The sequence below is a fragment of the Somniosus microcephalus genome, chromosome 5 (genome assembly GCF_052327205.1).
Source record: "Somniosus microcephalus isolate GS21.2 chromosome 5, FLI_Smic_1.0, whole genome shotgun sequence".
Lineage (NCBI taxonomy): Eukaryota > Metazoa > Chordata > Chondrichthyes > Squaliformes > Somniosidae > Somniosus > Somniosus microcephalus.
The window spans coordinates 80974337-80997297 of NC_140991.1; the positions used below are offsets into that span (position 1 = coordinate 80974337).

Genomic DNA, 22961 nt, shown 5'->3' on the forward strand with positions numbered 1-22961 from the left:
TTGTTTTTGTTTTTCATACAGACCCCAGCATCTGCAACATTTGACCCCTTGTGACCCCACCTCATTGCTCTTTGATGTAATGTTTTCCTGACTGACCTGTTTGGACACCTATTTCCCTTAGCAGAGGGGTCAAAAACCAGGGGGCACAGATTTAAAGTAATTGGTGGAAGGTTTAGCAGGGATTTGAGGGGAAATTTCTTCACCCAGAGGGTTGTGGGGGTCTGGAACTCACCTGCCTGAAAGGGTGGTAGAGGCAGGAACCCTAACCACATTTAAAAAGTACTTGGATGTGCACTTGGGATGCTCTAACCTGCAGGGCTACGGACCAAGAGCTGGGAAGTGGGATTAGGCTGGATAGCTCTTTGGCCGGCGCGGACACGATGGACTGAAATGGCTTCCTTCCATGCTGTAACTCTCTATGATTCACTGCAGTCCGTGTGGTGAAGGTACTCCCATAGTGCTGTTAAGTAGGGACTTCCAAAATTTTTACCCAGCAATAATGAAAGAACGGCAATATATTTCCAAGTCAGGATGGTGTGTGACTTGGGGGGGAACTTGGAGGTGGCGGTGTTCCCATGCACCTCCTCCCCTTGTCCTTCTAGGTGGTAGAGGTCACGGGTTTTCCACATCCCTTGATTTCTTTAGTATCTGAAAATCTATCGATCTCTGTCTTGAATATACTTAACGACTGAGCATCCACAGCTATCTGGGATAGAGAATTCCAAACATTCACAACCTTATGATTGAAGAAATTACTCCTCATCTCCGTCCTAAATGGCCAACCCCCTATTCTGAGAATGTGACCCCTTGTTCTAGACTCCGTTCTAGTTCTAGCCAGGGGCAACATCCTCACAGCATCTACCCTGTCAAGCCCCCTTAGAATCTTGTATGCTTCAATGAGTTCACCTACCATTCTTCCAAACTCTAGAAAATATAGGCCTAATCTACTCAATCTTGCCTCCTAGGACATTTCCCTCAGCCCAGGAATCACTCTAGTAAACCAATGTTGCACTCCCTCTTAAGTCAAGTATATCCTTCCTTAGGTAAGGAGACCAAAACTGTACACAATACTCCAGTGGGTGGCCTCACTAAGGCCCTATAAAATTGTAGTAAGACTTCTTTACTCTTCTACTCTAATCCCTTTGTAATAAAGGCTAACGTACCATTTGCTTTCCTAATTGCTTGCTCTACCTGCATATTAACTTTGTGATTTGTGTACAAGGACACCCAGGTCCCTCTGAATACCAACATTTCCCAGTCTCTCACCATTTAAAACATATTCTGCTTTTCTATTTTTCTTAACGTGGTTAAGTTCATAATTCTTCACATTATATTCCATCTGCCACGTCCTTGCCCAATCACTTAACCTGTCTAAATCTCTTTGCAGCCTTCTTGCGTCCTCCTCACAGCTTACTTTCCCACCTAACTTTGTATTGTCAGCAAATTGAATACATTACACTTGGTCCCCTCATCTAAGTCGTTGATACAGATTGTAAATAGCTGAGGCCCAAATACTAATCCTTTGGTATCCACTAGTTACAGCCTGCCAACCTGAAAATGACCCATTTATTCCTACTCTCTGTTTTCTGTCCATCAGCCAATCTTCAATCCATGCTAATATATTACCCCCAATCCCATGAGCCCTAATTTTGTGTAATAACCTCTTTTGTGGCATCTTATCGCATTCTTTTTGAAACTCCAAATACACGACATCCACTGGTTCCCTCTTATTCACCCTACTAGTTACAACCTCAAAAAACTCTAACAGATTTGTCAAACACGATTTCCCTTTCATAAATCCATGCTGACTCTACCCAATCATATTATGATTTTCTAAGTGCCCTGTTATCACGTCCCTAATAATAGATTCTAGCATTTTCCCTACTACTGATGTCAGGCTAACTGGTCTATAGTTCCCTGTATTCTCTCTTCCTCCTCTCTTGAATAGCGGGATTATGTTTGCTACCTTCCAATCCACGGGGACTGTTCTAGAATTTAGGGAATTCTGCAAGATCAAATGCACGATCTCGGTAGCCACCTCTTTTAAAACCCTAGGATGTAGGCCATTAGATCCAGGGGATTTGTCAGCTTTTAGTCGCATTAATTTCTCCAGTACTATAACGTGGATAAATGTGAATTTATCCACTTCGGTAGGAAAAACAGAAAGGCAGAGGATTATTTAAATGGTGAAAGATTGGGAAATGTTGATGTACAAAGGGACGTGGGTGTCCTTGTACACCAGTCACTGAAAGCAAACATGCAGGTGCAGCAAGCAGTTAGGAAGGCAAATGGTATATTGGCCTTCATTGCAAGAGGATTTGAGTACAGGAGCAAGGATGTATTACTACAGTTGTACAGGGCCTTGGTGAGACCACACCTGGAGTACTGTGTGCAGTTTTGGTCTCCTTACCTAAGAAAGGTTATACTTGCCATAGAGGGAGTGCAGCGAAGGTTCACCAGATTTATTCCTGGGATGGCAGGACTGTCGTATGAGAAGAGATTGGGTCGACTAGGCCTGTATTCACTAGAGTTCAGAAGAATGAGAGGGGATCTCATTGAAACGTATAAAATTCTGACCGGGCTAGACAGACTGGATGCAGGGAGGATGTTTCCCCTGGCTGGAGGGTCTAGAACGAGGTGTCACAGTCTCAGGATATGGGGTAGGACATTTAGGACTAAGATGAGGAGAAATTTCTTCACTCAGAGGGTGGTGAACCTGTGGCATTTTCTATCACAGAAGGCTGTGGAGGCCAAGTCACTGAATATATTTAAGAAGGAGATATAGATTTCTAGACATAAGGGGCATCAAGGGGTATGAGGAGAGAGTGGGAATATGGTATTGAGTTAGAGGATCAGCCATGATCATATTGAATGGCGGAGCAGGCTCGAAGGGCGGACTAGCCTACTCCTGCTCCTATTTTTCTATGTTTCTATGTTGCACCTGTTACTCATACATCCCAATTCCAACAGTAAACCAGGACACTAACAATTTAGTTACATTTTCAGCCGCAGGATATTTCTGCAGGAGTTCCTTGGGGCAGCAACCTTGGCTTCAACTAATTCATAAGGTCAGAAGTGGGGCTGTTTGCTGATGGTCGTACAGTATTCAACTCCATTCACAATTTCTCAGATAATTAAGCAGTCTATGCCCGTATGCAGCAAGAGCTGGACACCATCAAGACTTGGGCTAATAAGTGCCAAGCAATGACCCTCTCCAACAAGAGAGGGTCCAACCACCCCCCTTGACATTCAATGGCATTACTGTCACTGAATCCCGCACCATCAACATCCTAGGGGCCACCATTGACCAGAAACTCAACTGGATCAGCCACATAAATGCCATGGCTACTGGAACAGGTCAGAGGCTGGATGTTCTGTGCTGAGTGTCTTACCTGATGACTCCCCAAAGCCTCTCTGCCACCTATAAAGTGATGGAATAATCTTCACTTGGCTGGATGTGTGGAGCTCCAACAACACTCAAGAAGCTCAACAACACTCAAGAAGCTCAACACCATCCAGAAAAATCAATACATTTAATCAACACCCCACCCACCAGTTTAAATATCCACTCCCTCCACCACCAGGGAACCGTGGCTGCCATGTATGCTGTCTACAAGATGCACTGCAGCAATTCGCCAAAGTTTCTTAGCAGCACCTCCCAAACCTGTGACCTCCACCACCTAGAAGGACAAGAGCAGCAGATGCATGGGAACACCATCACCTCCAAGTTCCCCTCCAAGTTACATACCATCCTGAATTGGACATATATTGCCGTTCCTCCATTGTTGCTGCATCAAAATCCTGGAACTCCCTCCCTAACAGCATTTTGGGAGCACCTTCACCACACAGACTGCAGTGGTTCAAGAAGAAGGCCCACCACCGCCTTCTCAGGGAAAATAAGGATGGGTACCCAGTGACACCCACATCCCAAGAATGAATTTTTAAAAAGTTATATTTAAAACATATTAAAATTAAATTTGTGTACTAAATTTTTAATCCAGCCACCTGCCTTTCTCTCAGTTCTGCCCCAGGGCAAGCCTTCTTCCTGTTTGCTTCCCTACCGATTTTGTTTCCAACTCGACCAGAGGCGTGCTACCTGGCCCGAGGCATCCATCTTCTCATTATGCTACAACATGCCAACAGTTTGCAGGGTAATCCCGCATTAGGTGTGTGTGTTTTCCCCAACCTTCCTCTTGCACTGTTAGTCCCCCACCACCTCCAAAAACTCCTGGATCATTGCCAGATTGTTTCTTTTCTCTCTCTCACATTTCTCCCTCTCTTCCCCTCCCCCCCCCCCCACACCTGCCAAATCAGTCCTATGCCCCTACTTCACCAAGTATTCTTCCACCTGAACCCCAGCCTCCAAGTACTCCCACATGCCAATTCCTCTCTAGTACTCCTGCAACCTAACCAAGTCATGGAACAGTGCTACGGGAAAGTTTATTTCATAAATGTAATAACATTTCCTGTCACATTTCAGCCAATATGAGAGTAAGCTTGCAGGGAACATAAAAACTGACTGTAAAAGCTTTTATAGATATGTGAAGAGAAAAAGATTGGTGAAGTCAAGCGTAGGTCCCTTGCAGTCAGAATCGGGGGAATTTATAATGGGGAACAAAGAAATGGCAGACCAACTAAATACATATTTTGGTTCTGTCTTCACAAAGGAGGACACAAATAACCTCCCAGAAATACCGGGGAACATAGGGTCTGATGAAAGGGTGGAACTGAAAGAAATCAGTATTTGTAGGGAAATGGTGTTAGGAAAATTGATGGGACTGAAGGCTGATAAATCCCCAGGGCCTGATAATCTACATCCCAGGGTACTTAAGGAAGTGGCCCTAGAAATAGTAGATGCATTGCTGGTCATCTTCCAGAACTCGATAGACTCTGGAACAGTACCCATGGATTGGAGGGTAGCTAATGTTACCCCACTATTCAAAAAAGGTGGCAGAGAAAAAGTGGGGAATTAAGCCTGACATCGGTAGTGGGGAAAATGCTAGAGTCCATTATAAAAGATGTAATAGCAGAGCACTTGGAAAGCAGTGACAGGATCGGACAAAGTCAACGTGGATTTACAAAAGGTAAATCATGCTTGACTAATTTACTGGAATTTTTTGAGAATGTAACTGGTAAAATAGATAAGGGAGAACCAGTGGATGTGGTGTATTTGGACTTTCAGAAGGCTTTCGATAAGGTCCCGCATAAGAGATTAGCGTGCAAAATTAAGGCACGTGGGATTGGGGGCAAGGTATTGACTTGGATAGAGAACTGGTTGGCGGACAGAAAGCAAAGAGTTGGATTAAACGGGTCATTTTCCGAGTGGCAGGCAGTGACTAGTGGGGTACCGCAAGGATCGGTCCTAGGACCCCAGCTGTTCACAATATATATTAATGATCTGGACGAGGGAATTGGATGTAATGGCCCAGAATTTGGTTTCGGGGGCTTGCCGCGCGTGCAAGCCCCCGATGTGCACTTACCCGGCGCGCCGACATCTGAAACCTGGCCCGCAGTGGATTTCCTGTCAGTGGCCCGGTTCTGATGTCGGCGCGCTGTGCTAACCTGACCCAGCAGCGTAGTTAGTGCGATGTGCCGGCTGGGATCAGGTGAGCACTGTTCAGCCAATCAGGGGAGGGGAAACTTCATTCATAAGTTTGCGAGTAAGAACTGTCAAACTCCTGAGAAGTACTGCACCCCAAAAACACTACTTAAACTTTAAATAAAATTTTAAAAAACATCCCAATCATTAAATTAAGTATAAATAAGTTTAAAAAAATAATTTAAACAATTTTTTTTTGAAAAAAATAAATTTTTAATAAAAAGGGTCCAAAACTAAACTTACCTTATTGTAGATTCTTTAAAATAATAAACCTGTGGGGAAAAAAATGTCTAAATTGCACTAAAACACCACTTACCTGTAAAAATAAATACTTACGTGTGCTTTTTACAAGCGTAAAGACCGGAGGCCTTCACACATGCGCAAATCCCCCAAAACAGAGGAAATCCAAGACGCACGCGCTGCCCCCTACAGCGCACGCCCTAGCCTCTTCACCTCTTGGGTTAGAGGAGAGGAAATGCCGGTTTTCAGCGCATGCGCAGTGCATGCTGAAAACGGGCATTTCCTCCGGCCAGACGCGTGAGTACCCCTTCCGTACTCACGCGTTTGGGGAGGAATTACTGCCCCATTATCTCCAAATTTGCAGACGACACAAATCTGGGTGGGAGGGTATGCTGCGAGGAGGATGTCATGAAACTCCAGTACGATTTGGACAGGTTAGGTGATTGGGCAGAAACATGGCAAATGCACTATAATGTGGATAAATGTGAGGTTATCCACTTTGGTGGCAAAAACAGGAAGGCAGATTATTATTTGAATGGCAATAGATTGGGAGAAGGGGAAGTGCAAAGAGACCTGGGTGTTCTTGTGCACCAGTCGCTGAAGGTAAGCATGCAGGTGCAGCAGGCGGTTAAGAAGGCAAATGGTATGTTGGCCTTCGTAGCAAGAGGGTTCGAGTACAGGAACAAGGATGTCTTGCTACAGTTGTACAGGGCCTTGGTGAGACCGCACCTTGAGTATTGTGTGCAGTTTTGGTCGCCTTATCTGAGGAAGGACGTTCTTGCCATGGAAGGAGTGCAGCGAAGATTCACCAGGCTGATACCTGGGATGGCAGGAATGACGTATGAGGAGAGATTGTGTCGATTGGGCTTATACTCACTGGAGTTTAGAAGATTGAGAGGGGATCTCATCGAAACCTAGAAAATTCTGTCAGGCCTGGACAGACTAGATGCTGGAAGGATGTTCCCGATGGTCGGGGAGTCCAGAACCAGGGGTCATAGTCTAAGGATAAGGGGTAGGACATTTAGGACTGAAATGAGGAGGAATTTCTTCACCCAGAGAGTGGTGAACCTATGGAACTCTCTGCCACAGAGGGCGGTGGAGGCCAGTTCATTAAATATATTCAAGAAAGAGTTGGATATATTTCTTGAGGCTAAAGGGATCAAGGGATATGGGGAGAAGGCAGGGACAGGGTACTGAATTTGAATGATCAGCCATGATCTCATTGAATGGCGGAGCAGGCTCGAAGGGCCAAATGGCCTACTCCTGCTCCTATCTTCTATGTTTCTATGTTTCTAACATGCTTTAGCATTTCCCCTGACTTACCATGAACAACATGAGATCTCCCAGTGTATGTATATATTATATTAAATCTTGCATATGACACACATTTCCTGTTCACATTTACCTTACTTTCCCTGTCACAATTATTCAGTCACACTTCATATCTCAACATTCTATAATGGGAAAACCCTGTGTGAACATTTTGCTATCATAATTTGTTGATTGGCTCAAAGTAAAACAGCAACTCAGAAGAGATAGGAAATATGTGAATCAAAACCAAGGTAAATGGCTCATAAACTGTCAATGAAAAACTTCTATGAACTCATGAAATCAACCACTCCTGAATGACCAGTTGGCAAACTGACAAATAAAAGAAAAAATGAAGTGATTGAATCAATCAAAATGTTTTTGCCAGTGTTTCTCTCCTTAACCAAAATCTCCTGCTAATATACTTGCGTATTTTCTTGCTGTGCTTTTTCAGGTTTAAAATGGCGAGAAGAAATTAAATACATAAGTAAAGGAATGTATAGAAAATAAAGACCACTCGTTTACGGTTTTCACAAAATAATGGACAAAGTCAGGGATTTTGATCCCCACAGCACCCCCAAGAAAACCATGTATATGTAAAGAATACCACCTACATATTTATCAAATATATTAACAACAAACACTGGATACAAAATTTCCCAGTATGCATATAACTCAGAAACTAGCTAGTTTATCCTGAAACACAAATGGGCAATTTAAATAAGTGTTAGAATCCAGGTGTGCCAGTTTCAGAATGCAAAAGAGTGTAAAGTTTCTTGGAGATTAATGACACAAGAGCAGACTTAGGTTTCATTCTAGTTCTGTTTGCATTGAATCAACAATGGAGTTAAGTCACTAGGAAACCAATGGATGAAGCAGTGAATTGTGCACATTTTAGATAGGTTTAACTCCAGAAAGAAATTTGAGGTGTAACATTCCTGCAAGTGAAGAAGACTGTGAGATGATTGTGTTCAAATATATACATCATAAAAAGCATGAAATTATAAACAAAAATCTAACATTTAGCCTCTCCTCAAATATAGCATTTTAATTGTAGCATATATGAACAGTTACCAAAAACGTATAATGTTCCTTGGCTTATTTTCAGTACTACAACTATCATTTATCATCTACATGAAAATGTTGGAGTAATAGATTTTATGGTAGTCATTTCAATTAGATGTTTGGAAACATAAAATAAAGCACAAGAAGTTTATTAACATCACCTCAATCTTGAGAGAACTATCGTCTATAAATCATTCCTTAGTAATATTGTTCTGTGGAGGAATTGATCTTTGTCTATCCTTACCCTTGTGATGTTCAACCTGATTCTGAAGTAAATATTTATCCATCAACTCTTTTGATAGGAGTCTAGCACCTATCAGCTATTTTATTGGGGGGAGAGGGGTGGAGAAGGGGACTTCTAAAATCTAGCCTCAGATGCCTGTTAATCTGTTTGTCTCCCTCCATTCTGTGATGACAGGCTAGGTTAAATAACCTAGATTCATACAATCATACAGAACAGAAGGAGGCTATTCAGCTCATTATGGCCTGTGCCGGCTCCTTGAAAGAGCTGTACAATTAGTTCCACTCTCCTGTTTTTTCCCCATAGACCTGCAAATGTTTTGTTTTCAACCTGCTTACATCTACATTATCAATGATTCTCATCCCCCGGATCACCTTTTCTCCAGTGAAATCAAGTTTAGTTCTGTGAGTCTCTCCACAATACAGAGCCCTAATGACAGAGTCCAGAGTCTTAAGGCTGATTTATATATTTATAATTATGGTTTCAGTACAAACTCATTAATCAAATTATACCCGATCTGGATATTCTTTCCATACTTACTGTGACCCATCCCACATCATCAGATCAGAACCTAAATATGTCCCTGTTAATTAACCTGTTGTTCCATTCTGTGTCTGGCCTTGATACCTTCAATGTGTATTGGACATTAGCCACGCTGCCCCCAATCCACAGCTTTGCTCGCTGCGGCATATTCAAATTATTTTTCCAGCAAACTATGGCGTGAATTTACCATTGGAGGATTCGAGAGCACAACAGTCGAACTTATGGCATTTATCGCCAATATCGCCATTGCAGCAAATTCGTAAAGTCACAGAGTCATAATGACACAGAAGGAAGCCATTCGGTCCATCGAATCCATGCCGGCTTGCTGTAGAGCAATCCAGTCAGTCCCATTCCCCTGCTCTATCCCCGTAGCCCTGCAAGGTTATTTCCCTCAAGTGCCTATCTCGTCTCCCCTTGAAAACATTGAGTGTCTCCGCTTCCACCACTTCCGTCGGCAGCGAGTTCCAGGTCCTCACCATTCGCTGTGTAAAATAGTTTTTCCTCACGTCCCCCCTGTATCTCTTGCCCAAAACCTTAAATCTGTGTCTCCTAGTCCTTGTACCATCAACTAGTGGGTACAGCCTTTCCCCGTCTAGCCTATCCAAACCTGTCATAATCTTGTACACCTCTATCAAATCACCCCGCAACCTCCTTTGCTCTAATGAAAATAAATCCAGCATCTGCAACCTGTCCTTGTAGCTAAGATCCCCCATCCCCGGAACCATTCTGGTAAATCTCCTCTGCACTCTATCAAGGGCCTTCAAATCCTTCTTAAAGTGTGGTGACCAGAACTGGATGCAATACTCCAGCTGTGGCCTAACCAGTGCTTTATAAAGCTTCAGCATAACTTCTCTACTTAATCAGCCTTCTATGTGGTAAACTGTCAAATACCTTCCTAAAATCCATGTAGACAACATCCATTCCATTCCCTTCATCGATCCTCCCTGTTACTTCATCAAAAATTTCAATTAGATTAGTCAAACATGATCTGCATTTTACAAATCCGTGTAGGCTCTCCTTAATTAGCTTAAACCTCTTCAAGTGCCCATTAATTTTTTCCTTGATTATTGTTTCTAAAACTTTACCCACCACTGATGTTACACTGACTGGCCTGTAGTTACTAGGATTGTCCTTACACCCTTTCTTGAACAATGGTGTCACATTTGCCACTTTCCAATCCTCAGGCACCTCCCCCGCATCTCAGAGAGTCATAGAGACATAAAGGCACAGAAGGAGGCTATTCGGCCCATCGAGTCCGTGCCGGCTCTCTGCAGAGCAATTGAGTCAGTCCCATTCCCCCGCTCTATCCCCATAGCCCTGCAAGTTTATTTCCCTCAAGTGCCTATCCAGTCTCCCCTTGAAAACATTGAGTGTGTTCGCTTCCACCACTTCCGTCGGCAGCGAGTTCCAGGTCCCATTGAAGTTAGCCCTATTCCAGTTTAGAAGGTCCACTTTAGATTGTTCCTTGCTCCTCTCCATTGCTAATCTAAATCTTATGATACAATGATCACTCGTACCCAAGTGTTCTCCCACAGACACTTGGTCGACCTGGCCCCCCTCATTCAGCACCAGATCCAGCAGTGCCTCCTTCCTAGTTTTGCCAAGAACATACTGATCAAGGAAATTCCTCCCCCTCCTTTCCCTTACCCTAGCATTATCCCAATCGATATTTGGGTAATTAAAGTCCCCCAATATCACCACTCTATAGCTCTTGCATATCTCTGCGATTCCCCTGCAGATTTGTTCCCTTACCTCCCTCTCACTATTTGGAGGCCTATAGAATACCCCCAATAGCGTGATCATACCCTTTTTGCTCCTCAACTCGAACCAAATGGATTCTGTCCTTGTGCCCTCAAGAACATCCTCCCTTTCCAACACTACAATGTCTTCCTGAATCAGCACTGCCACCCCACCTCCCTTTTTTCTTTCCTGAACACCTTGTACCTTTGAATATTAAGTGCCCAGTCCTCACCGTTTTTAAGCCACGTTTCCATTATTGCCACAACACCATATTGCCACATGGCTAATTGTGCTTGTAGCTCACCAACCTTATTCACCACACTTTGTGTGTTTACGTACATGCATTCTAAACCCATTTTTGAATTTTTTGTAGTCTTTCTTAGTCTGCTCCTATCTAATATGGTACTACTTCCGCCTCTAGTACTACTTTCTTCTCTAGTACTATGCAACGCACTCACTCTTTTATGCACCTTATTCCTCTCTTCTACTCCTATATGCTGGTGCCCATCCCCCTGCCAAGCTAGTTTAAACCCTCCCCAACAGCACTAGCAAACCTCCCCGCGAGAATATTGGTCCCGGCTCTGTTGAGGTGTAACCCGTCCGGCTTGTACAGGTCCCACCTTCCCCAGAAGGGAAGATTGGAAAATTATGGCAAGCCCTTCCACTATCTTCTCCCCCAATTCCCTTAGCAACCTGGGATGCATGCCATCTGGACCAGGCGACTTATCCACTCTAAGCATACCCAGCCTTTCTAGTATTTCTAGTGTTCAGACCATTATATTTGGCTCTAGGCCATTGCCTGTTGCTCTCTCCCTTTGTTTTGGCTAGCCCTATAAAAGGTCTTGTCTGCTTTTCCTTTTTAAGTCCTGACAAATGATCTATTTATCTAAGACATTAAACTGCAGCTGCTTTTATATTGCCATTCTTTTAGTTCAGAATCCGCAGGCTGACATTTATGAACCAGCTCCTGGCATTTATACCACTCAATCCAGCTCACCTAGTGGCATAATCATTAACCCAGTTTTTCGTGAGTCTACGGCTAGGATACGGGAGTTGAATCTAGCAGTGTAAACACTGGGAGCTGGCTCACAGATATCGATCTCCCGGAATAAAATCTAAAATAGTGTTAAAATAAAAATGAATTACCTTTTCTTGTTTAAGATGTTAATGGGCCTGCTGTCTAGTTCCCATGGTTGTGTTTTTTTATTTAAACATTAAATGTGGAGTAAGGTTTCAACATTTTGAATAGCCATTAGGGTAATGGAACGTATGAACAGGAGTAGGCCATTCAGCCCCTCGAGCCTGTTCCACTATTCAATTAAATAACTGGCTGATCTGTACCGCAAATATGGCAACTGTCGTTCGACCGTCGTAGCTGCCCTATTTTGGTGACATTTCAGTTCAGGGTTGTAACTAGGTGTGGGTTGTAGCTGAAAGTCATTTTATTACAAAATGATTGGAACCCAGTACGATAGCAAAATACTGCAGATGTTGGAAATCCGAAATAACAACAGAAAATGCTGGAAAAACTCAGCAAGTCAGGCAACATCCGTGGAGAGAAATTTGAGTTGACGTTTCGGGTTTGACCCTTCTTCAAAACTGGAGAGAAAAGGAACTAGATCGAAGGCAGGGCTGCGATCGGACAAAAGAATAAAAGAACCAAAAGAAGTAAAAGAGATTAGAAGCTAGACGAGATGGTAATTGGCTGTGATTAGGTGTAAAGTGTACTGGCAGGGCAAAAGATAGCTGCCAGGTGTGAGAGAGAAACAAAAGGAAAGGGGGGGGGAAAGGAAAGGAGTGGAAAAATATAAGTGAAAATGAAATAGGGGCCAAGGTTATGATCTGAAATTGTTGAACTGGTCAAATGCTTCGCTGCCTCTCATTTTCAACTGCAGAATCACAGCCGTACTACAAAATATTGATGATTGTAAAGAGGTCGATACTAAACGGACGAATAAAAAGGTAATTATCAAAGACTCTTTGTATAGTGGTGTGTGCTAACTTTCTTCATGTGAACTGAGGGATATGACGTATTTATTTGTTGGCTCATAAAATAACGGCTTAGTGTGTGAAATCTCTCAACTACACCGATAAAAGACAGAAAGATAAACAGCTCTTTGGCTCCCCCCCTCTCTGGTTGCGTGCAGACGTAAGAAGGGACGCTCTATCCATGGAAGTTTCAATCTCCATTAGTGCAAATGGTTGTAGTAAAATGACAATACTCTGAGCTAAACCACTCTTAATTTAAAGGTGAATTGCTTATTACTGGGAATAAACAACACATTTAGACCATTTCAAACAGATTGCAGTCAAAGTAAATACTTAATTGTAATTTAAGAAGGTCGACAGTGGCGGCGCCTGAGACAGTGACACATGATTCACAAAGCGGGGAAGCTGGTTGCTGAGTCCACTCACTCGGGCTAAATATTCTCCGTTCAGATTTTGATCGGTAGTGGACGATTTATTTTAAACATGCCCCCAATGACAGCAGGACACATCTAGACAGGTTTTAAACGTTTGAACTGCTGTTTTATCATTGTAGTTGTGTTCTAACTTTTGCAGTGCTCCTGTTGAAATGGGAACGATAACCCCCTCAGAAGAGGGCTGGAATGGAGCATGCCCTGGGTTTGGAAAGAGCTGAGTTACGCTGAAGGTTGTCACGGCTCGCTGCAGTCGAGTGTTCCCAGTTATTTTCGTCGGGCCCGTTAATGATGCAACTGGGCGGTTAAAGCAGATTAACAGTTGTCTGCATTGAAGAGGGGTCAGGAAATGGCACCGGCCAAGACACACGGAGACGGCCTAATCTGCTGTTAGGGCAACGCTGTCGATCGGGATCGATCCCAGATCAAGAGCAGACAGCGAACAACCGACCACCAGTCAGAGTCTTCGAGCCCAGTTCAAGCAAACTATTAACGCGGCCTATTAGCATAACGATAGATTGGTTAAGAGGGGGCTCCGGAACTGTCTATATTGGAGTCTGTTTCCGCCCCCGCTCTTTGTGTCTGCCGCCTGCCTAGTGAGGATCAAAGCTGACGTTGTCAGCTGTTTAAATGCCAACGAATGACTATCGTCCATGTGAGGGGTTAACTGGGATTCCCTTGGAATCAAGTTGATGCCAAGATGACACTACTGGTGATAGAAGATTGGCAGCAGTTTGATTTTGTGTGATTAAACTCAGTAATCCTATACTTGAACAAGTCTGACTCATTGATGGGATTTGGAGGCGAAGATCTGTAACAGGCAGCAGTGCTTCTTCCTACTCGGCTCCAGACGACTATGTAATACAAGAGCCCAACAGATATGGGCTCTTAGCTGGATAAGCAGCCAGAAGTTTAACAGAGTTCTGTCCCGGTAAGTTGTGTTTTATTAGTTGGTTAAATTTCTACAGTGTTCCTGAGTACACATGAGGGTTTTCTAAACTTTACCAACATATTCTTAAATTATTTGGGTTTAGGTAAGTTGGTGCTGTTCCTTCAGGGGATAGTATGTGTACTTCATATTGGGGAAATGGCAGCTCCACATATGTGGAGTTCTCTGTAATTTGGATTGGAGGATCTAAAGTATGATGGTGATTTTTTTTGGATGTACTGTACAAATGTTTTGTTCACCAAGTTAGCAGGTCTCCTGCCTGTGGCAGACTGACAACCTGACCCTATTTAAGTTCTGTTTAACTTCTCATACTTGTTTTCAAATCCCTCCATGTCCTCGCCCCTCCCTATCTCTGTAATCTCCTCCAGCCCTACAACCGTCCGAGATATCTGGGCTCTTCCAATTCTGCCCTCTTGAGCATCCCCGATTTGAATCGCTGCACCATTGGTGGCCGTGCCTTCAGCTGCCAAGGCCCTAAGTTCTGGAATTCCCTCCCTAAACCTCTCCACCTCTCTTTCCTCCTTTAAGACGCTCCTTAAAACCTACCTCTTTTCTGCCCTAACATCTCCTTATGTGGCTCGGTGTCACATTTGTTTGCTAACGCTCCTGTGAAGCACCTTGGGACATTTTACTACATTAAAGGCGCTATATAAATACAAGTTGTTGTTGTTGAAGTATCTTTTCTTGTACATCTGCTGCAGCTGATTGTGCTGATTCTACACTGCACGAGCTCCTTGTTTTAGTCTTAGCTTTCTCACAATATGCTGGCTATAACATCTGATATTTAAATCATGCCCTAACAACTTCAAATAATATGGATGTTTAAAGCAGACTATGTAGGATATTTTAGCCAACTTTGGCCAAGAGGTACATCTACTACCCCACAAAATCATGAATGTGGGCAATTTTGCCCTTTTTTATATGTAAATCTCTCTACAACAATGTACTTACCACTGTCTCATGCACACCACGTCATGCAATTTTCTACTTGCTACTTGTTCACTGTGATCCAGTTTAAGAACATTTCCAGATTCCCTGCTGCTGATTTGGCCCCCCTGTTCAGTGCTAAGCCAATGTTGGGTGCAGTGTACTGGCCAATAAAGCTTGGCTTAGGCACTGCACTACTTGAAGGAGAGGTGCTTTTTTGCAGAAGCACCTCATTGTTGTGTAGAAAGCCATGGCCCAACAGCCAAGGAAAAAGAGGAGATTTTCAGATACGGCACTGGAGGCCTTGGTCCTGGGGTTTCAAAGATGCCATCAGGTCCTCTACCCACAGTGGGGCAAGAGGCCTTCAAGGCAGAACAGCAGAAGGCTCTGGGAGGAGATAGCTGAAGCTGTCAGTGTGATGAGTGTTGTCCCCAGGACCTGGATCCAGTGCCACAAAAAGTTTAATGTCCTCACACGAGTGGTCAAGGTGAGTGAATGCATCATCAATTGCCGTATTCCACCAGGCTCACACACTGCTCAATGCACCACACCCCCATCACTCACCTACCAATTATCTCTAGCAATCACACCTCACAATCATAGCTTCACTTCACCCTCACACGCTTACCACTGCTGCAAGACTCACACCCACATTGTGCACCTTGCACACATTGCCAGCTATTCAACCATGGCAGGCACATTACCCAAACTCATTGCACCACACTCACTGACACACTTCCCTTTCTTTTGCAGGCAAAGGTTGCTCATAACCAGCAGGAGACGGGTGGAGGGGAAGCCCATCTGCAGAATCTGACAGAGCTGGAGGAAGCCATGCTGAGATCATAGGCAGTCACAGAGTCCGTGGCGAGCGGGGAAATTGAAAGCATTGCTGATGATGACTGTATGCTCATACCTAATCCTTTGTCTCTCATCCCACTTCCCCCTCATCCCATAATCTCTTCTGGCTTACAAGCTGCTGCTGGTGTATGCATCGATATCTTGCTTTCCCCACCCCCCCTTGCCACAACCCGACCCTTGTGCCTTTCTCCTTTTCAGATACCCAAGAAGTCCCACCAGCACAGCCAATCCCTGATGTGATGGAGGAGGACAGTGAAGGAGAAGAAGACACACCGTCACTGCATCTGACATGCGCAGGCACCAACTCAGAAACTTGCACTGCACGTACTTTCGAGGCTAGTGTAGAAGCAAGATCTGCATGAGTGAGCTGCAGCAAGGCCAGGGGGAAAGGGTAGTTCAGGGGCCAGCTCCCTGGAGGGTGAGTTCGCGTGCGAGTTCTGCTGCACAGGACTCATATGGTGAGCTCGATGGGGCAGCCTTCAGAAGAAGGGTGATGGACATGCACACACAAATGCTTGATGCAAAGGCAAGCTTGCCAGAGAGCCTCTTGGCAATGACAAGGAGCATGGAGGAGTCCAGCTCCAACATTGCACGGGGCTTTTCATGGAGCTTGGAGCCTATGATTTCCAGGATGGAAATGATGGGCAACTCCATGAGAGACCTTGTGGACCCAGCTATGATGCTGCATGTGATGGGCAATGTCGCAGCTTCCATTGCAGCTCGGGCAGAAGTGACCCAACGTCTCAGTGCTGCAGTGGAAGATCAGACTGCTGCCATCGTGGCTGGGTTTACGAGTGTGGAAAGGGGCTTGCAGGGTGTCGCAGCAGTCCAGCAATCTGTGCTCCAACAGATGGCTAGGAATGCTGAGGCGCTGCCCCAGAAGAGTGACAGTGGCTCCGTGGAGCAAGAACCTGCTGTCCTCTCAGGATGACCGCATTCATACTCCCACCCCTGCCACTCCACCAGTGCCCTTGCTGCTGCCCGTCATCCAGCCAGCCCAGACTGCTACTGCCCATGCCGAGGTGGTGCATTCTACAGTTGGGCCTTCTAGGCCCAGAGCTGCTCGAGGTCATCCTGCAAGGCTATCTGCAGTCTCCACCACTGAAAGTCAGTATCCTTCCACCAGCCATGCTACAGCCAATGGGGGAGCACTTCGTAGGAGCGCTAGAGTAGGAAAGAGAACATAAAAGACAGACACTAAGGGAAAGCACAATGGTGATTAGTTGACGTTTTGATTTGGATTTGATTAAATTTATAAATTATGTTTGGAATATTTGTTTTGCGATGGGTCTCATTTCAGCTTTGTACCCAGATGATGCTGTGATGTTCCATGATAGTGGAATGGTAAGATGGGAAAGTGGTGAGCAACGGGGATCTGGGGTTTCAATCATTGGAACGGGAGTCTGATGAGATGCTCACGGACAGCCTGTCGCGAATGGGGAAATGCTGCCAGCCTCCTCCTCCTACTGAGATGGTCCTGAAAACCGTGGTGGCAAGGGCTGTGCCCTCGTGATGGCCAAGTTGTGGAGCATACAGCAGACCACCATGAAATAGGACACCTGCTCCGGCATGTACTGGAGGGCTCGTAAGAACATAAGAAATAGGAGCAGGAGTAGGCCTTATGGCCCCTCGAGCCTGCTCATTCAGTAAGATCATGGCTTATCATCGACCTCAACTCCATTTTCCCGCCCGATCTCCATATCCCTAGATTCCCCTCTATCTCAGCCTTGAATATACTCAACGACTCAGCATCTACAGCCCTCTGGGGCAGAGAATTCCAAAGATTCACAACCCTCTGAGTGAAGGAATTCTTCTTCATCTCAGTCTTAAATGGCCTACCCCTTATCCTGAGACTATGCCCCCCAGTTCTAGACACTGCAGCCGGGGGAAACAACCTCTCAGCATCTACCCTGTCAATCCCCTTCAGAATCTTGTATGTTTCAAAAAGATCACCTCTTATTCTTCTAAACTCTTCTATAGGTCCATTCTACACAATCTCTCATCATAGGACAACCCTCTCATCTCAGAAATCAATTTCGTGAACCTTCGTTGCACTGCCTCCAAGGCAAGTATATCCTTCCTTAGATAAGGAGACCAAAACTGTGCATAGTACTCCAGGTGTGGTCTCGCCAAGGCCCTGTACAACTAGTGTCGCCACGCAGTAGCCGCCACTGTCCGCTGACTGGGACTCGGAGGCCATAGAAATCCGCTGGTGCGCAGGCAGGACTGGGAGAGAGCAACGCCGCACCATGTCGGGGTGGATGAAGCTCTCTGTGCTCCCGGAGTCAAAAAGGCAGTTTATTGCATAGCCGTTTACCTTAACATCCATTTTGGACCGAGCTAGTTGGTGCAGTCTCGTTTGGTCCAGCGTAACAGAGGCCAGCGTAGGGGTCGGTGTGTTGCTGCGGGTATCAGATGGGGGGGTGTTGGCGGTCTGCTGCGTCCCGGCTGGTGTCCAAGATGGCGGCGTCCATGACTCCCATGTGGCTGGAGTCGTCCAAGATGGCTGCTGCTGCGGTGGTTCGCACATGGCTGGGGAGGCCCAAGATGGCGGCCCGCACGGCCCACACGCGGTGCTGTTGGGGGCCCAAGATGGCGGCTCGCCCGGCCCACACACGGCGCTGCTGGCGTTCGGGGTGGCTTTGGCCTTGCAGACGTTGGCGTAGTGTCCCTTTTTCCCACAGCCCGAGCAGGTCGCATTCTTCGCCGGGCAGCGCGCTCTGGGGTGTTTGGCCTGGCCACAGAAGTAGCATTTCTGGCCTTGGGATACTGCTGTCTGGCTTTGGGACACTGCTGCGGTAGTTGGGCCGTTGTTGGGCTGTGGCTGGGGTGGCACGGTGCTATGGGGCTGTCCTACCGTGTCCCAGGTTGTCGTTCCCCGCGGCGTCCACGGTGCAGAGGAGTAGGCATCCATGCCCCGGTAGGCTGCGTCCAGCGTTAGTGCGATTTCGGAGGCTTTGTTGAGGTTGAGGTCGCTCTGCTCCAGCAGACGCTGTCGGGTGTAGTTGGACCTGTGGCCCACTACGAAGGCATCCCGGATCAGTTCCTCCGTGTACTTAGCGGGCGTTACCGCCTTACATCCACAGGCCCGGCCAAGCACGGACAGTGCTTGGAGGTATTCCTCAGTCGATTCCCCAGGTTGTTGCTTGCGTCTCCCCAGGAGGTGCCTGGCGTACACTTCGTTCACAGGGCGTGCGTACTGGGTCTTGAGGAGCTGGAGGGCGTCTGTGTACGAGGTCGCGTCCTGGATGACTGAGTACACTCGGTGGTTCACCTTGGAGATCAGGACAGACAGTTTGTCCGCATCCGTTGTGACCGCAGTGGAGGCAGTCAGGAATGTCTTGAAGCACATGAGCCAGTGAGCAAACTTGGTGGAAGCGTCCGCTTCCCAACTGTCCAGGTCCAGGCATGCTGGTGTGAGGAGCTTCTCCATTATAAAAATTTAGTTAATAAAATTGATGCGCCATCAATTACTCAAAAGACTGAGGTTGAGCGAGTAACAATCAGGCTTTTATTAACTAAAGAATGAAGGTCTAGTCTCGAGTGGTCGACCCGTCCAGAATACTAAGGGACTGGGAGGTAGTCACTTATATACCTGGAATAGTGGGAGGAGTCAGCCGAGGCATGTTCAGACCTGTACCTAGTGGAATACACATACCTCCACAGACAGGTATAACAGTAGTTTACCACACTCTTATACTCCAACCCCCTTGCAATAAAGGCCAACATGCCATTTGCTTTTTGCTTGCTGTACCTGCATGCTAGCTTTCTGTGTTTCTTGCACGAGGACACCCAAATCTCTCTGAACACCAACATTTAAAAGTTTCTCACCATTTAAAACATATTCTGTTTATTCTTCCTGCCAAAGTGAATAACCTCACATTTCCTTACATTATACTCCATCTGCCACCTTACTGCCTACTCACTTAATCTATCTATATCCCTTTGCAGACTCTGTGTTCCCCTCACAGCTTACTGCCCCACCTAGCTTTGTATCATCAGCAAACTTGGATACATTACACTCGGTCCCTTCATCTAGGTCATTAATATATATTGTAAATAGCTGAGGCCCCAACACTGATCCTTGCGGCACCCCACTAGTTACAGCCTGCCAACCTGAACAAGACCCGTTTATCCCTACTCTCTGTTTTCTGTCCATTAACCAATCCTCTATCCATGCTACTATATTACCCCAATCCCATGAGCCCTTATCTTGTGTAATAACCTTTTATGTGGCACCTTATGGAATGCCTTTTGGAAATCCCAATCTACTACATCCACTGGTTCCCCTTTATCTACCCTACATAAGAACATAAGAAATAGGAGCAGGAGTAGGCCAATCGGCCCCTCGAGCCTGCTCCGCCATTCAATAAGATCATGGCTGATCTGATCCTAACCGCCAATCCACTATCACAGAACCCTCTCCTGAATCTAACAGAATTAGACACACGAAATAGGAGCAGGATCAGGCTACACGGCACCTGGGCCCGCTCCGCTACCCACAGGGCCATGACCGATCTGAACCTAGACTCATGTCCAAATTCCTGCCTGCTCCCCGTAACCCTTAATTCCCTTTTACTTCTAGGAAACTGTCTATTTCTGTTTTAAATTTATGTAATGATGTAGCTTCTACAGCTTTTTGGGGCAGCATATTCCATGGACCTACCACCCTCTGAGTGAAGTAGTTCCTCCTCATCTCAGTTTTGAAAGAGCAGCCCCTTATTCTAAGATTATGCCCCCTAGTTCTAGTTTCACCCATCATCGGGAACATCTTCCCCGCATCCACCCGATCCAACCCCTTCACAATCTTATATGTTTCAATAAGATCGCCTCTCATTCTTCTGAACTCCAATGAGTAGAGTCCCAATCTACTCAACCTCTCCTCATATGTCCATCCCCTCATCCCCGGGATTAACCGAGTGAACCTTCTTTGTACTGACTCGAGAGCAAGTATGTCTTTTCTTAAGTATGGACACCAAAACTGTACGCAGTATTCCAGGTGCGGTCTCACCAATACCTTGTACAACTGAAGCAATACCTCCCTATTTTTATATTCTATCCCCCTAGCAATGAAAGCCAACGTTCCATTGGCCTTCTTAATCACTTGCTGCACCTGCATACTAACCTTTTGAGTTTCGTGCACCATGACCCCCAGATCCCTTTGTACTTCAGTACTTTCCAGTTTCTTGCCATTAAGATAATAACTTGCTCTACGATTTTTCCTGCCAAAGTGCATAACCTCACACTTTCCAGTATTGTATTCCATCTGCCAAATCTCTGCCCACTTACTTAGCCTGTCGATGTCCCCTTGCAGGTTTTTTATGTCCTCCTCACTCACTACTTTCCCTCCCATCTTAGTATCATCTGCAAACTTTGATATGTTACACTCGGTCCCCTCCTCCAAATCGTTAATATAGATTGTAAAGAGTTGGGGACCCAGCACTGACCCCTGCGGAACACCACTAGTTACTGATTGCCAGTCTGAGAATGAACCATTTATCCCAACTCTCTGCCTTCTGTTAGATAGCCAATCCTCTATCCATGCCAGAATATTACCCCCAATCCCGTGATTTTTTATCTTAAGCAATAATCTTTTGTGTGGCACCTTGTCAAATGCCTTTTGGAAGTCTAAATACACTACGTCCACTGGTTCCCCTTTATCCACCCTATATGTTACTTCCTCAAAGAACTCCAGCAAATTTGTCAAACATGACTTCCCCTTCATAAAACCATGCTGACTTTGTCCTATTAAATTATGATTATCCAAATGTCCTGTTACTGTCTCCTTAATAATGGACTCCAAAATTTTACCTACCACAGATGTTAGGCTAACTGGTCTATAGTTTCCAGCCTTCTGTCTACTGCCCTTTTTAAATAAGGGTGTTACATTAGCAGTTTTCCAGTCTGCCGGGACCTTTGCCGAGTCCAGGGAGTTTTGGAAAATTATTACCAATGCATCCACAATCCCTACCACCACTTCCCTCAAGACCCTAGGATGTAAGCCATCAGGTCCAGGTGATTTATCTGCCTTGAGTCCCTTTATTTTACCGAGTACCACTTCCTTAGTGATTTTGATCGTGTTTAGCTCCTTCCCCCCCCCCCCCCCCCTTTAGCCCCCTGTTTGTCCAGTGTTGGGATATTCTTAGTGTCTTCTACTGTAAAGACTGATATAAAATATTCATTCAGTGTTTTTGCCATCTCCCTATTTCCTACCATTAATTTCCCGGTCTCATCCTCTAAGGGACCAACATTTACTTTAGCCACCCTTTTTCTTTTTATATAACTATAAAAACTCTTACTATCTGTTTTTATATTTTTTGCTAATTTACTTTCATAATCTATCTTCCCTTTCTTAATCAATCTTTTTGTTACTTTTTGCTGTCTTTTAAAGTTTTCCCAATCCTCTATCCTCCCACTAGATTTGGCTACCTTATATGCCCTTGTTTTTAGTCGAATACTATCCTTTAATTTCTTTACTTAGCCATGGATGGCTGTCTTTTCTTTTACACCCTTTTCTTCTCAGTGGAATATATATTTTTTGGAAGTTGTAAAATAACTCCTTAAATGTACACCACTGATCATGTATCGTCTTACCCTTTAATCTATTTTCCCAATCCACTCTACTCAATTCCGCTCTCATACCTTCATAGTCTCCTTTATTCAAGCTTAGCACGCTTGTTTGAGATCCAACCTTCTCACCCTCTAATTGAATATGGAATTGAACCATGTTATGGTCACTCATTCCAAGGGGATCCTTTACTAGGACATTTTTAATTAATCCCATCTCGTTACACAGGACCAGATCTAAGGTTGCTTGCCCCCTGGTCGGTTCAGTTACATACTGCTCAAGAAACCCATCCCTAATACACTCAATGAACTCATCCTCAAGGCAGCCCTGCTCAATTTGATTTGTCCAATTAATATGATAGTTAAAATCCCCCATAATTATAGATGTTCCCTTATTACAAGCCTCAACTATTTCCTGATTGATACCCCGTCCAACAGAATTGCCACTGTTCGGAGGCCTATAGACTACGCCCACTAGTGTTTTTTTCCCCTTATTATTCCTTA

The 22961-nt window shown here is 45.1% G+C and overlaps 1 protein-coding gene across 1 annotated transcript in view; it reads left to right on the plus strand.

The window, feature by feature from the left end:
• The first annotated feature begins 12872 nt into the window (after nt 1-12872).
• steap2 (STEAP family member 2, metalloreductase) overlaps nt 12873-22961 on the plus strand; it is a 116449-nt gene continuing 106360 nt past the window's right edge. The window contains exon 1 of the mRNA XM_085987883.1: nt 12873-14087. The gene's annotated coding sequence lies outside the window, so the exon portion shown is untranslated. The remainder of the gene's footprint in view (nt 14088-22961) is intronic.